Source organism: Aegilops tauschii, chromosome 3 (genome assembly GCF_002575655.3).
Source record: "Aegilops tauschii subsp. strangulata cultivar AL8/78 chromosome 3, Aet v6.0, whole genome shotgun sequence".
NCBI lineage: Eukaryota > Viridiplantae > Streptophyta > Magnoliopsida > Poales > Poaceae > Aegilops > Aegilops tauschii.
The window spans coordinates 490,334,514-490,349,351 of NC_053037.3; positions in this window are offsets into that span (position 1 = coordinate 490,334,514).

Consider the following 14,838-nt stretch of genomic DNA (forward strand, 5'->3'; position numbering starts at 1 on the left):
TGAAATGATGGTGCATAGATGTAAATCAGCCCCTTTAAATTGTTGTATATCATCACCTTTAAATTCTTCTGAAAAGGGTTATTCCGTATAACTATATATTAGTATACTCTATTCTATAATTTGTCCGGTTAACCAGTTAACTTGCCAATTAGTCCCTAGTCGTAGGAACCGAGTAGCCGATAAACTAAGTAATCATCCGATTAATTGATTAACTTGTCGATTAGCCTATTAATCCCCTACTTGCTAGCCAACCAAGCAGTGACCAGTTAATGATTCCCTCAACTATTATATAATAAAAAAACAAAAGCTAACCACTATTGATGCACATGTGCTAATTATCATCTTGCTGGGTTACGCTGGGGATTTAACACAAAAATATGATAAATAACTCTAGAGATATGATAACTAACCAACTACTCAAGTGCCTGCTACAGAGATAATACTTGAACCATTTTGTATACAACACAAAACAAGCAAATCATTTCTTACTTATTACATCTTTTCTAAATGTAAGTCAAACCATTTAAGTCTGACTAAGACTTTTTTTTGCTAGGAACTTGAATATGTCTATAGAGAAAATATTAACATATGCAATATTAAATACTTAGACTACAATGATATGTTTTGCAGTTCATGTACTAATAATTCACAAAAAAAGTATTTTGTGCAAACATCAGTAGATATGATACCTATAAAAGATATATGTATTCTTTTACGAGATACTACTCTATATAGAACTAAGTATTCGACCGATTCAGTCAGGGGCGGAGCTACAGGGTGGCCAAGGTGGGTCGCGGCCCACCCTAAGATTTTGGATCAACTTATATACCTATGCATTTTTAAATGGGCCAGAGAAAAACTATTGGGCCAATAAATCTTACATGTTGACCCAGGGACAAACACAGCCTAAGCCACGCCGTCGTCATGTTGTCCACAACGAGCAAGGGGACAGCCGCCTTCCCGACATCCTCCCAGAGCCATGTGGCCATGCTCTGCATCGCCCTCGCCGGTCGCCAACCGAAGCCCAGCTGCCGAGGAGGATCTCGCCTCTCGTTTCGTCCTTCTCGCCCCCTTGTGACAACAAGCTATGTGTGTGCGCTCCTGCCCCTGCCCTGCGCGGCTGCGCCCCTGCCAGCTGCGCGGAGACCGCCAAGTGCACCAAGTGCCCCATTCCGGCGGCAGCAACTCAGCCCATTTAGTTTATCAAATACCAAATTTCTGCTTCCCCAATTTCCGATTTAGGATTTGTGCTTTTGTTATGTTATCCTATCATGTGGAATGAACCGAACACATGCATTATTTTGCACAAAATTTCTGCTCCAACTAGCTTTATTGATAGAAGTTCTTATTGCAGAATTGTGGAAGAATGAAGAGGACCGTTGACATTGTTTCTCTTTTTTTAGAGAGAAGCTATAAAGATAGGAAACAAGAAGGTATGGGCTATACCGGATTTGGCCAAAGAACAAGCCGACAAATTTCTAAAGGTATGTACTATGGTACATGTAATATGTGAAGGAAATATGCCCTAGAGGCAATAATAAAGTGGTTATTTATATATTTCCTTACATCATGATAAATGTTATTATTCATGCTAGAATTGTATTAACCGGAAACTTAGTACATGTGTGAATACATAGACAAACAGAGTGTCACTAGTATGCCTCTACTTGACTAGCTCGTTAATCAAAGATGGTTAAGTTTCCTAGCCATGGACAAGAGTTGTCATTTGATGAACGGGATCACATCATTAGAGAATGATGTGATTGACTTGACCCATCCGTTAGCTTAGCACTATGATCGTTTAGTTTATTGCTAATGCTTTCTTCATAACTTATACATGTTCCTATGACTATGAGATTATGCAACTCCCGAATACCGGAGGAACACTTAGTGTGTTATCAAACGTCACAACGTAACTGGGTGATTATAAAGATGCTCTACAGGTGTCTCCGATGGTGTTTGTTGAGTTGGCATAGATCGAGATTAGGTTTTATCACTCCGATTGTCGGAGAGGTATCTCTGGGCCCTCTCGGTAATGCACATCACTATAAGCCTTGCAAGCAATGTGACTAATGAGTTGGTTACGGGATGATGCATTACGGAACGAGTAAAGAGACTTGCCGGTAACGAGATTGAACTAGGTATGATGATACCGACGATCGAATCTTGGGCAAGTAACATACCGATGACAAAGGGAACAACGTATGTTGTTATGCGGTTTGACCGATAAAAGATATTCGTAGAATATGTAGGAACCAATATGAGCATCCAGGTTCCGTTATTGGTTATTGACCGGAGATGAGTCTCGGTCATGTCTACATAGTTCTCGAACCCGTAGGGTCCGCACACTTAATGTTCAATGACGATCGGTATTATGAGTTTATGTGTTTTGATGTACCGAAGGTAGTTCGGAGTCCTGGATGTGATCACGGACATGACGAGGAGTCTTGAAATGGTCGATACATAAAGATTGATATATTGGAAGGTTATGTTTGGACAACGGAAAGGTTTCGGATGAGTTCGGGCATATACCGGAGTACCGGGGAGTTACCGGAACCCCCGGGGCTAAATGGGCTGTGACGCCCGGGTAATTAAGCTACAGTAATCCCACGCTAATGGTGCCACATTACATCCGTTACTGTTGCTAATCTATCGTTAGATCAAAACCGGTCCAAAATTCAAAGTTCAAAATCAAGCAAACAATAAAAGTTTTCAAATATTAAAACTAAAATGTTCGGAGTGAACCAAATATTGCATAGATAATAATGGTGGAGAAACCTAACTTTAATAAAATGTTTAAGTGTTCAAAATAATTAAAATAGAGGTTTAAATATTAAAATAAATGCCTTTTGAATTTTATAAAATATTAAACTATTTTAATTTGGGTTGAGAATTAATGTGGCAATAGTATATTTAAAAGTATTAATTTAAGTGCTAGTGATAATTTTTATAAAACTAAAATAAAAGAAAACTAAAAGTAAAACAGTAGAAGAAAGATAAATAAAAAGAAAAGAAACAAAACAGAAAAATAACTAACCAAAAAAAGAGAACCCTCGGGCTCCGGCCCAGCAGGCCTGACCCAACCAACTGGCCGGCCCACTCCCTCTCCATACCCCCCCCCCCCCCCGAAGCCCTAGCCGTAACCCCCAGTCACCCCACTCGCTCCCCCCACTCCCTCTCGATCTCTCTCGCCTTCCCCGATCTGGATCGGGATCGCCCCGATCCCGCGCCCCCCCGCGACCTCGACGACGGCGCCCGTCGCCGGCACCACCTCGCCCCGACGCCGCCCCTTCGTCGTCCTCCTCCCCGAGCCCACTGCCCCGATCCCTGCATCCCGCAGTGAGCCCCGGTTCCTCCCTTCCCCTTTCTGTCGCCGCCGTCCGTCATCCTCTTCCCCCCTGCGTGCCTCGTCCATGTGCGGCCTCCCGCCTCACGCCCGCGCTAACCCGTCGCTCACCGCGCCGCCCCCCTGCTCCGCTGCTGCGGCCTCACTGGCCGCGTGCCCCCCCACCGCGCGACCACGCTCACCCCGCCTCGGCCGCGCCCGTGGCTGCGTCCAGCTGCGCCGTGGCCTCGCCGTCGTGCCCTTTCCCCCGCCGTGGCTCGCATCCGCCCCGCTCGCCGCCCCTGCTTCACTCCCCGTCCGCCCTTACGCCGTGCCCGTCTCCAACCGTCGCCGCCTCCTGCCACGACCCTCTGGTGCCGCCCCCTCCACTCAGCCACGCCGGCCCCGAGCGCGACGGCCGCATCCCGCTCGCCCGGCCTGGCCGCGCCTCCTACATCCCAATCCCCGCCTAACCGTCTGCGCCGCCACGACCTTGGGCCCGCCCACACGGGGGCCGCACGCGCTAGCCGCTGCCGGCTCCGGTCGCCGTGGCCCTGGCCCCCCCTCCGCGCCTGGTGCTGGCGCTCGTCGCCGACGCCTTCTCTGTGCAAGAGCGCACAACCAGGACGCATGGCCGTGTGCCACTGGCCAATGGGGCCCGTTCCCTGAAAAGGAAAAGAGACAGAAACAAAAGAGAAAGAAAAAGATTTGGTAAAAAAATAAAAAAAATAAAAAAATTAATTAAGTTAATTAATCCTGTTTAAATTAATCTAATTAATTAGTTAATTTAATTAAACAGTAATTAGTTTAACTAAACCCTAATTAACCTAACAGAGTATGACACGTGGGTCCCACTGGACCCACGCGTCAGTTAGACCCAGTCAACCCCTATTGACTGCTGACGTCAGCATGACATCATGCTGACGTCATAAATGCATTTTAGGATTAAATTAATTCTGTTAATTCTAGAAAATGATAAAATCCTTTTAAAATTAATATAAAATAAACCGTAGCTCGGATGGAAAAACTTTGTACATGAAAGTTGCTCAGAACGATGAGACGAATCCGGATACGCAGCCCGTTTGTCCGTCACACATCCCTAGCATAGCAAACACGCAACTTTCCCCCTCCAGTCCGTCTGTCCGAAAACGCAAAACATTGGGAATACTTTCCCGGATGTCCCCCCCTTCGCCGGTACCTCCTACTGCCGCGTTAGGGCACACCTAGCACCGCTCATTGTCATGTCACGCATCGTCATGCTTATGTTTGCATTGTATTTACTGTTTCTTCCCCCCTCTTCTCTCCGGTAGACTACGAGACCGACGCTGCTGCTGCCCAGTTCGACTACGGAGTTGACGACCCCTCCTACTTGCCAGAGCAACCAGGCAAGCCCCCCCCCTTGATCACCAGATATCGCCTATTCTTCTCTATACTGCTTGCATTAGAGTAGTGTAGCATGTTACTGCTTTCCGTTAATCCTATCCTGATGCATAGCCTGTCATTGTTGCTACAGTTGTTACCCTTACCTGCTATCCTACTGCTTAGTATAGGATGCTAGTGTTCCATCAGTGGCCCTACACTCTTGTCCGTCTGTCATGCTATACTACTGGGCCGTGATCACTTCGGGAGGTGATCATGGGTATATACTATATACTTTATATACATGACACATGTGGTGACTAAAGTCGGGTCGGCTCGTTGAGTACCCGCAAGTGATTCTGATGAGGTGGCTGAAAGGACAGGTGGCTCCATCCCGGTAGAGGTGGGCCTGGGTTCCCGACGGCCCCCGGCTGTTACTTTGTGGCGGAGCGACAGGGCAGGTTGAGACCACCTAGGAGAGAGGTGGGCCTGGCCCTGGTCGGCGTTCGCGGATACTTAACACGCTTAACGAGATCTTGGTATTTGATCTGAGTCTGACCATTTGGTCTATACGCACTAACCAGCTACGCGGGAACAGTTATGGGCACTCGACGTCGTGGTATCAGCCGAAGCTCTTCTTGACGTCAGCGACGGAGCGGCACGCGCCGGATTGGACTGGAACGCCTGCTAGGCTAGGTCTGCTTCCGGCCGCCCTCGCAACGTGCAGGTGTGCAATGGGCGATGGGCCCAGACCCCTGCGCGCATAGGATTTAGACCGGCGTGTTGACCTCTCTGTTGAGCCTAGGTGGGGCTGCGACGTGTTGATCTTCCGCGGCCGGGCATGACCCAGGAAAGTGTGTCCGGCCAAATGGGATCGAGCGTGTTGGGTTATGTGGTGCACCCCTGCAGGGAAGTTTATCTATTCGAATAGCCGTGTCCCTCGGAAAAAGGACGACCCGGAGTTGTACCTTGACCTTATGACAACTAGAACCGGATACTTAATAAAACACACCCTTCCAAGTGCCAGATACAACCCGGTGATCGCTCTCTAACAGGGCGACGAGGAGGGGATCGCCGGGTAGGATTATGCTATCCGATGCTACTTGGTGAACTTACCATCTACTCTCTCCTACATGCTGCAAGATGGAGGTGGCCAGAAGCGTAGTCTTTGACAGGATTAGCTATCCCCCTCTTATTCTGGCATTCTGCAGTTCAGTCCACCGATATGGCCCTTTATACATATACCCATGCATATGTAGTGTAGCTCCTTGCTTGCGAGTACTTTGGATGAGTACTCACGGTTGCTTTTCTCCCTCTTTTCCCCTATCTATACCTGATTGTCGCAACCAGATGCTGGAGTCCAGGAGCTAGAGATCCCGAGAATGTTTCTACATGGAGTTCGTCTTCGAGGAGTAGTTAGGAGGTCCCAGGCAGGAGGCCTTGCCTCTTCGATCGTTGCTACTTTTGTGCTAGCCTTCTTAAGGCAAACTTGTTTAACTTATGTCTGTACTCAGATATTGTTGCTTCCGCTGACTCGTCTATGATCGAGCACTTGTATTCGAGCCCTCGAGGCCCCTGGCTTGTATTATGATGCTTGTATGACTTATTTATGTTGTAGAGTTGTGTTGTGATATCTTCCCGTGAGTCCCTGATCTTGATCATACACATTTGCGTGCATGATTAGTGTACGGTCAAATCGGGGGCGTCACAAGTTGGTATCAGAGCCGACTGCCTGTAGGAATCCCCCTTTCCACACTCCTTGGCCGAAGTCGATTTCTAGATATTGCAAAACTTTTACTAACATGGATGTGTGTCTTACGGGCCCACGTCGCCATTGGGTGGTATTAGGATCTTTTACTCCTTGCCTATACTCTGGGACTCTGATCTCTCTTCTATTCGGGTTAAGTGAATTTTGCTAAATCTAACATTAGGATCTCGTTATCACTTTCACCAGGAGAGCCCCTTATTACTGATGATCGTCTGCTGCACGTGAAGACCCTGAAGATACTCTCCGCTGATAACCCGAGAACTTGTGTTCATCGCTTTTGCAATTCCCTTTCATCGATAAACTCCTATGGATAACCGCGTATACTTGCCATTCATACAATGTTTCCCAGTTGATCTTGTTATTACAAGATACCCCGAAATTATCTCTGTTGTTTCAAGAATCCTTGAACTTACTGCCTTGCTGTTCTTTGTTACCTGAATACCCCTACGGATAATTCTCGCACTTACCGAGTATCCGCTCATCCCTAGTTGAATTCAAGTATATCACAAAAGTGTTCAGAATACCATTCGATCTTCCGAAAATCCTCAGGAGCCTATTGCTCTTGAAATTCTTGCTTACTAGCATTATGATTAATCCCATAAGTCTCGAAATCTTATTGGCACCCTTTGTCATTATCTTTTTGAGTCCATTGATTCAATATGTTGCGAATGCTCGCAATCTTCAATCAGATCCTAGAATTCATCCTTCCGGCTCAGACATCATTTTTAGCATGAGCTGGATCTCGACCAATCAAATCGTCATCGATTGTACCCCTAAGCCTACTCAACTTATCCATCGTTGATCGTAGGAATTTTTTTGAAATACTGCGTTCCCCAACAGTGGCATCCGAGCCAGGTCTATGCGTAGATGTTATATGCACGAGTAGAACACAAAGAGTTGTTAGCTATAATAGCCATACTGCTTACCAGCATGTCATACTTTGATTCGGCGGTATTGTTGGATGAAGCAGCTTAGACCGACATTACGTGTACGCTTACGCGAAACTGATTCTACTGACGTGCTTCGCACACAGGTGGCTAGTGGGTGTCTGTTTCTCCAACTTTAGTTGAATCGAGTGTGACTATGCCCGGTCCATGTTGAAGGTTACAACAGCAAACTTGACGAAAAATCGTTGTGGTTTTGATGCGTAGGTAAGAACGGTTGTTGCTAAGCCCGGAGCAGCCACGTAAAACTTGCAACAACAAAGTAGTGGACGTCTAACTTGTTTTTGCAGGGCATGTTGTGATGTGATATGGTCAAGACGTGATTATATAAATTGTTGTATGAGATGATCATGTTTTGTAACACAGTTATCAGCAACTGGCAGGAGCTATATGGTTGTCGCTTTATTGTATGAAATGCAATCGCCATGTAATTGCTTTACTTTATCACTAAGCGGTAGCGATAGTCGTAGAAGCAATAGTTGGCGAGACAACAACGATGCTTCGATGGAGATGAAGGTGTCAAGCCGGTGACGATGGTGATCATGACGGTGCTTTGGAGATGGAGATCAAAGGCACAAGATGATGATGGCCATATCATATCACTTATATTGATTGAATGTGATGTTTATCCTTTATGCATCTTATTTTGCTTAGTACGGCGGTAGCATTATAAGATGATCTCTCACTAAATTTCAAGGTACAAGTGTTCTCCCTGAGTATGCACCGTTGCTACAGTTCGTCATGCCGAGACACCACGTGATGATCGGGTGTGATAAGCTCTACGTTCACATATAACGGGTGCAAGCCAGTTTTGCACACGCAGAATACTCGGGTTAAACTTGACGAGCCTAGCATATGCAGATATGGCCTCGGAACACTGATACCAAAAGGTCGAGCGTGAATCATATAGTAGATATGATCAACATAGTGATGTTCACCATTCAAAACTACTCCATCTCACGTGATGATCAGACATGGTTTAGTTGATATGGATCACGTGATCACTTAGATGATTAGAGGGATGTTTATCTAAAGTGGGAGTTCTTAAGTAATATGATTAATTGAACTTTAATTTATCATGAACTTAGTACCTGATAGTATTTTGCATGTCTATGTTGTTGTAGATAAATGGCCCGTGCTGTTGTTCCGTTGAATTTTAATGCGTTCCTAGAGAGAGCTAAGTTGAAAGATGATGGTAGCAATTACACAGACTGGGTCCGTAACTTGAGGATTATCCTCATTGCTGCACAGAAGAATTACGTCCTGGAAGCACCGCTAGGTGCCAAACCCGCTGCAGGAGCAACGCCAGATGTTATGAACGTCTGGCAGAGCAAAGCTGATGACTACTCGATAGTTCAGTGTGCCATGCTTTACGGCTTAGAACCTGGACTTCAACGATGTTTTGAACGTCATGGAGCATATGAGATGTTCCCGGAGTTGAAGTTAATATTTCAAGCAAATGCCCAGATTGAGAGATATGAAGTCTCCAATAAGTTCTATAGCTGCAAAATGGAGGAGAATAGTTATGTCAGTGAGCATGTACTCAGAATGTCTGGGTACCACAATCACTTGACTCAGCTGGGAGTTAATCTTCCAGTTGATAGTGTCATTGACAGAGTTCTTCAATCACTGCCACCAAGCTACAAGAGCTTCGTGATGAACTATAATATGCAAGTGATGGATAAGACGATTCTCGAGCTCTTCGCAATGCTAAAGGCTGCAGAGGTAGAAATCAAGAAGGAGCATCAAGTGTTGATGGTCAACAAGACCACTAGTTTCAAGAAGAAGGGCAAAGGGAAGAAGGGGAACTTCAAGAAGAACGGCAAACAAGTTGCTGCTCAAGTAAAGAAGCCCAAGTCTGGACCTAAGCCTGAGACTGAGTGCTTCTACTACAAAGGGACTGGTCACTGGAAGCGGAACTGCCCCAAGTATTTGGCGGAGAAGAAGGATGGCAAAGTGAAAGGTATATTTGATATACATGTTATTGATGTGTACCTTACTAATGCTCGCAGTAGCGCCTGGGTATTTGATACTGGTTCTGTTGCTAATATTTGCAACTCGAAACAGGGGCTACGGATTAAGCGAAGATTGGCTAAGGACGAGGTGACGATGCACGTGGGAAATGGTTCCAAAGTCGATGATCGCCGTCGGCACGCTACCTCTACATCTACCTTCGGGATTAGTTTTAGACCTGAATAATTGTTATTTGGTGCCAGCGTTAAGCATGAACATTATATCTGGATCTTGTTTGATGCGAGACGGTTATTCATTTAAATCAGAGAATAATGGTTGTTCTATTTATATGAATAATATCTTTTATGGTCATGCACCCTTGATGAGTGGTCTATTTTTACTAAATCTTGATAGTAGTGATACACATGTTCATAGTATTGAAGCCAAAAGATATAAGTTTAATAATGATAGTGCAACTTATTTGTGGCACTGTCGTTTAGGTCATATTGGTGTAAAGCACATGAAGAAACTCCATGCTGATGGGCTTTTGGAATCACTTGATTATGAATCACTTGATGCTTGCGAACCATGCCTCATGGACAAGATGACTAAGACTCCGTTCTCCGAAACAATGGAGCGAGCAACAGACTTGTTGGAAATAATACATACTGATGTATGCGGTCCGATGAGTGTTGATGCTCGCGGCGGGTATCATTATTTTCTAACCTTCATAGATGATTTGAGCAGATATGGGTATATCTACTTGATGAAACATAAGTCTGAAACATTTGAAAAGTTCAAAGAATTTCAGAGTGAAGTGGAAAATCATCGTAACAAGAAAATAAAGTTTCTACGATCTGATCGTGGAGGAGAATATTTGAGTTACGAGTTTGGTCTTCATTTGAAACAATGCGGAATAGTTTCGCAACTCACGCCACCCGGAACACCACAGCGTAATGGTGTGTCCGAACGTCGTAATCGTACTTTATTAGATATGGTGCGATCTATGATGTCTCTTACTGATTTACCGCTATCATTTTGGGGTTATGCTTTATAGACGGCTGCATTCACGTTAAATAGGGCACCATCTAAATCCGTTGAGACGACACCATATGAACTGAGGTTTGGCAAGAAACCCAAGTTTTCGTTTCTTAAAGTTTGGGGCTGCAATGCTTATGTGAAAAAGCTTCCCTGATAAGCTCGAACCCAAATCGAAGAAATGTGTCCTCATACGATACCCAAAGGAGACTGTTGGGTACACCTTATATCACAGATCCGAAGGCAAGATATTCGTTGCTAAGAATGGATCCTTTCTAGAGAAGGAGTTTCTCTCGAAAGAAGTGAGTGAGAGGAAAGTAGAACTTGATGAGGTAACTGTACCTGCTCCCTTATTGGAAAGTAGTTCATCACATAAATTAGTTCCAGTGATTCCTACACCAGTAAGTGAGGAAGCTAATGATGATGATCATGAAACTTCTGATCAAGTTACTACCAAACCTCGTAGGTCAACCAGAGTAAGATCCGCACTAGAGTGGTACGGTAATCCTGTTCTGGAGGTCATGTTACTTGACCATGACGAACCTATGAACTATGAGGAAGCGATGATGAGCCCAGATTCCGCGAAATGGCTTGAGGCCATGAAATCTGAGATGGGATCCATGTATGAGAACAAAGTGTGGACTTTGGTTGACTTGCCCGTTGATCGGCAAGCCATAGAGAATAAATGGATCTTCAAGAAGAAGATTGACGCTGACGGTAATATTACTGTCTACAAAGGTCGACTTGTTGCGAAAGGTTTTCGACAAGTTCAAGGAGTTGACTACGATGAGACCTTCTCACCCGTAGCGATGCTTAAGTCCGTCCGAATCATGTTAGCAATTGCCGCATTTTATGATTATGAAATTTGGCAAATGGATGTCAAAACTGCATTCCTTAATGGATATCTTAAAGAAGAGTTGTATATGATGCAACCGGAAGGTTTTGTCGATCCAAAAGGTGCTAACAAAGTGTGCAAGCTCCAGTGATCCATTTATGGACTGGTGCAAGCCTCTCGGAGTTGGAATATACGCTTTGATAGTGTGATCAAAGCATATGGTTTTATACAGACTTTTGGAGAAGCTTGTATTTACAAGAAAGTGAGTGGGAGCTCTGTAGCATTTCTGATATTATATGTGGATGGCATATTGTTGATCGAAAATGATACTGAATTTCTGAATAGCATAAAAGGATACTTGAATAAGAATTTTTCAATGAAAGACCTCGGTGAAGCTGCTTATATATTAGGTATCAAGATCTATAGAGATAGATCAAGACGCTTGATTGGACTTTCACAAAGCACATACCTTGATAAAGTTTTGAAGAAGTTCAAAATGGATCAAGCAAAGAAATTGTTCTTGCCTGTGTTACAAGGTGTGAAATTGAGTCAGACTCAATGCCCGACCACTGCAGAAGATAGAGAGAAAATGAAAGTCATTCCCTATGCTTCAGCCATAGGTTCTATCATGTATGCAATGCTGTGTACCAGACCTGATGCGTGCCTTGCTATTAGTTTAGCAGGGAGGTACCAAAGTAATCCAGGAGTGGATCACTGGACAGCAGCCAACAACATCCTAAAATAGCTGAAAAGGGCTAAGGATATGTTTCTTGTTTATGGAGGTGAAAAAGAGCTCGTCGTAAACGGTTACGTCGATGCAAGTTTTGACACTGATCCGGATGACTCTAAGTCACAAACCGGATACGTATTTTTATTGAATGGTGGAGCTGTGAGTTGGTGCGGTTCCAAGCAAAGCGTCGTGGCGGGATATACGTGTGAAGCGGAGTACATAGCTGCTTCGGAAGCAGTAAATGAAGGAGTCTGGATGAAGGAGTTCATATCCGATCTAGGTGTCATACCTAGTGCATAGGGTCCAACGAAAATCATTTGTGACAATACTGGTGCAATTGCCTTGGCAAAGGAATCCAGATTTCACAAGAGAACAAAGCACATCTAAGAGACGCTTCAATTCCATCTGCGATCAAGTCAAGGAGGGAGACATAGAGATTTGCAAAATACATACGGATCTGAATGTTGCAGACCCGTTGACTAAGCCTCTCTCATGAGCAAAACATGATCAACATCAAGACTCCATGGGTGTTAGAATCATTACAATGTAATCTAGATTATTGACTCTAGTGCAAGATGGAGACTGAAGGAAATATGCCCTAGAGGCAATAATAAAGTTGTTATTTATATATTTCCTTACATCATGATAAATGTTTATTATTCTTGCTAGAATTGTATTAACCGGAAACTTAGTACATGCGTGAATACATAGACAAACAGAGTGTCACTAGTATGCCTCTACTTGACTAGCTCGTTAATCAAAGATGGTTAAGTTTCCTAGCCATGGACAAGAGTTGCCATTTGATGAACGGGATCACATCATTAGAGAATGATGTGATTGACTTGACCCATCCGTTAGCTTAGCAGTATGATCGTTTAGTTTATTGCTAATGCTTTCTTCATAACTTATACATGTTCCTATGACTATGAGATTATGCAACTCCCGAATACCGGAGGAACGCTTAGTGTGCTATCAAACGTCACAACGTAACTGGGTGATTATAAAGATGCTCTACATGTGTCTCCGATGGTGTTTGTTGAGCTCGCATAGATCGAGATTAGGATTTGTCACTCCGATTGTCGGAGAGGTATCTCTGGGCCCTCTCGGTAATGCACATCACTATAAGCCTTGCAAGCAATGTGACTAATGAGTTACTTACGGGATGATGCATTACAGAACGAGTAAAGAGACTTGCCGGTAATGAGATTGAACTAGGTATGATGATACCGACGATCGAATCTCGGGCAAGTAACATACCGATGACAAAGGGAACAACGTATGTTGTTATGCGGTTTGACCGATAAAAGATCTTCGTAGAATATGTAGGAACCAATATGAACATCCAGGTTCCGCTATTGGTTATTGACCGGAGATGAGTCTCGGTCATGTCTACATAGTTCTCGAACCCGTAGGGTCCGCACACTTAACGTTCGATGATGATCGGTATTATGAGTTTATGTGTTTTGATGTACCGAAGGTAGTTCGGAGTCCCGGATGTGATCACGGACATGACGAGGAGTCTCGAAATGGTCGAGACATGAGGATTGATATATTGGAAGGTTATGTTTGGACACTGGAAAGGTTTTGGATGAGTTCGGGCACATACCGGAGTACCGGGGGGTTACCGGAACCCCCGGGGCTAAATGGGCCTACATGGGCTTTAGTGGGAGAGAGAGGAGGCGACCAAGAGGTGGGGGCGCGCCCCCCCAAGCCCAATCCAAATTGGGAGGGGGGCCCCCTTTCCTTCCTCTCCTCTTCCCCTTCCTCCCCCTCCTATTAGGACTAGGAAAAGGGGGAAACCTACTCCTAGTAGTAGGAATCCCCCCTTGGGGCGCACCATGAGGGCCGTCTGGCCCCTGTTGGGTAACATAGTAATTTCAAAAAAATTCCTACGCACACGCAAGATCATGGTGATGCATAGCAACGAGAGGGGAGAGTGTCATCCACGTACCCTCGTAGACCGTTAAGCGGAAGCGTTATGACAACACGGTTGATGTAGTCGTACGTCTTCACGATCGACCGATCCTCAGTACCGAATGTACGGCACCTCCGCGTTCAGCACACGTTCAGCTCGGTGACGTCCCGCGAACTCACGATCCAGTAGAGCTCGAGGGAGAGTTTCGTCAGCACGACGGCGTGGTGACGATGTTCATGAAGGTACCGACGCAGGGCTTCGCCTAAGCACCGCTATGATATGACCGAGGTGGATTATGGTGGAGGGGGGCACCGCACACGGCTGGGAGAGATCAATGATCAACTTGTGTGTTCTAGGGTGCCCCCTGCCCCCGTATATAAAGGAGCAAGGGGGGAGGCCGGCCGGCCCTTGCAGGGCGCGCCAGGAGGAGGAGTCCTCCTCCTAGTAGGAGTAGGACTCTCCTCTTTCCTACTCCTACTAGGAGGGGGAAAGGAAGGGGAGAAGGAGGCAAGCGTGCTGCGTCCTGTTGGTTTGAAGGTGAGATTCAATGGCTCTCTTCTAGTCCCTGGTTTGGCCATTGTGGTACAGGCCAGGGAGTTTTTTTCTCCTTCTTCTTCTAAATTTCTAGCCCTTAGTTCGGACATCATGGTACAAATCAAGGAGCATGTTTCATCTCTCAAAAAAATTCTTGCCCATAGTCCGGCCATTGCGGTATAGACTAAGGTGCAGTGTTTAATCTATCTCAAAATTTTGTCTTTGGTCTGGCCATTTTGGTACAGACTAAAGAGTATGTTGCATCCATCTTAAATTTGTGTCCTTGGTTCGGCCATCGCGGTACAAACCAAGGAGCATGTTATATCTATCCCAAACTTTCGCCTTCAGCTCGGCCATCGCGGTACGAGTCAAGGAGTATGCATGGTTCTTGTAAGCACGGTTCCCTTAAATGTTGTGTGCGCTTCGTCCTATTGATC